This window comes from Paroedura picta, chromosome 5 (assembly GCF_049243985.1).
Source record: "Paroedura picta isolate Pp20150507F chromosome 5, Ppicta_v3.0, whole genome shotgun sequence".
NCBI lineage: Eukaryota > Metazoa > Chordata > Lepidosauria > Squamata > Gekkonidae > Paroedura > Paroedura picta.
The window spans coordinates 93594798-93596900 of NC_135373.1; the positions used below are offsets into that span (position 1 = coordinate 93594798).

General features: G+C 43.5%; 1 non-coding gene across 1 annotated transcript; it reads left to right on the forward strand.

Moving 5' to 3' along the window:
• The first annotated feature begins 177 nt into the window (after positions 1-177).
• TRNAD-GUC (transfer RNA aspartic acid (anticodon GUC)) lies at positions 178-249 on the forward strand. Its single transcript has one exon. It is a non-coding gene; the product is annotated as a tRNA-Asp (tRNA).
• The last annotated feature ends 1854 nt before the right edge of the window (positions 250-2103 follow it).

Genomic DNA, 2103 nt, shown 5'->3' on the forward strand with positions numbered 1-2103 from the left:
GGAAAGGTAGTTCTTGCAAAGGGGATAGCCTCCCGCTTTGTAAAAATGGGACTACTATTCCCATGATGCATCACGAGAAAGGTTCCTTTCGGGATTGGTGGAATGATTTAGCAAATGATTAACCAATGGCTAAAAAAAGGACTAAAGACCATAAAATAAGCAAATTTTGCAAGCAAATCCTCGTTAGTATAGTGGTGAGTATCCCCGCCTGTCACGCGGGAGACCGGGGTTCGATTCCCCGACGGGGAGAGGCTGATATTTTTTTTCAAACGTCTCGATTAAAAATATATTTTGCCTCAGCCTTTGACTACTTGCCACCCATTTAGAGGACCACAGTTTCAGGTTTATACTTACACTGTTCACAGTAAAAAAGAACAAAACCTAAAATAAGGCCGACAGGTAAATGAATGAACGTGCACGTGTCAAGGCAGTATTACCCTCAGTCTCTGGGAGGTTCATACCAAGAGTTACAATGTCCTGATTTCCTTTTCTTGTTCAGGTAAGAAAATCTCTAATGCAGAAACCTAGGAACTATTTCTGCCATTCTAATTCTGCCTAAACTTAGTTCTCAAGCATTGCAAAAGATTACGCCCAACTTTCATTCTGCCCAGAAATCTGGCTTGTGAACCAGTTTCATGTTTTCTTGTCAGTTTCTGGGATGCCTTCCATAAGGGTTGCTCAGCCTCTCAAATATTCTGTGATGCTCAGGGATTAAGTTACAGAAAGTCTGCCCTTTTTCTTTTGAAGACAGATGTTGATTCAAATACTAATGCTACTTGGAGGAGGAATACAATGTAATGGAGATTACTGATTTCTCAAATATCTTCTAAAGCTATATTTCAGATTTAGATTCAGGCCTGGTTCTAAGCAGAGAAATGTGAGAACACAAAAAGGGTGTGTGTGCCTGTCAGTTTTTGGGAAACGTACCCTGATTTTGGTTTTCATAAACCTTACACAAATGAATTATTGTCTGCTTTTATTGGGTTGATAAAAGAGAGAGGAGGGACCTAAATCTACAGCTTCCCTTCGCCTTCTATATGCCAAATTATTGGTGTATAAATATTTATGCACAGTATAATACTGTGTAGTATAGCCATTGCTGCACAAATAGATTTCTGAAGCACAGCCAAACTGTTTTATTTGAGTTAAATCAGCAGTGCATTCTTTTTACTGGAAATAATTTTGATCCTATTCAAATGACTTGAAGGCAGTGGAAGGGGGGAGACACCTACAGTAGTTAGCTTTGAGCTGGCGAAAACCTGGAGACATTCCGCACTGGGATCTATGTAGCAAATTGTTTGCTGAACGAAAAATCTCCATTTTAAATAGTGGAATTCGTCGTTATGCATACCTGCCTTTGTAGTGGAATCCAGTTGCGTTTCTATCGTTTCCCACAGGGTTTCGGTCTCGGCAAAAATAGCTAGAAAGGAAGCGCTATTGCTGAGCTGTGTCCCGTCCGTGGCCGTCAAGCAGCCAATGGGCAGCCGTTATCATGCTCCCAAACAGCCCCTTTCCCTTTAAGGAAGGTTTAAAAAAAAAAAAACACCTGTTGCAATGAATATGCATTGATTCGTTGCAACGGAGAGACCCATCCAGCTAGCAGGTGATGTTTGAGCTGCCGTTTCATTGTTGCCATGCTCCCCCCGAGTGAAACCCCCCCCCTCACGGGCGCGATTTTCGGCCCAAAAAAGGTGTGAAAAATAATGTGAAAATAAACCAGCAAACGGGCCTCTGCGATGCTTGTGCTTGGTGACTTTAAACAGAGGGGCTGCAGCCGGGGAAGCCTCACTGGGTAAACGAAGGCTTGTCGGTGCGTTGATCTCCGCTTGCTCGGAGACAAAAAAATGGCGATCGCTTTACCGGAAGATCAGAGGAGAGAGCCAGGGGGAGGGACTTTGCAGAAACCGCAACAATGGTAGCGCACAGAACTTTCCTGCTAGTGTTGCAGATTGGTTGCAGGAGTGTAGCGCTTTCCGGAGGGTGAATCCACTTTTGGGGATTTCCCTGAAAGCGCTACAACGAAGCGCTTTTTGCGGATTGGTTTCAGGAGTGTTGCAGATTGTCAACGACGTTGTGCATAACGGCAAAACTGTAGCGATTTCA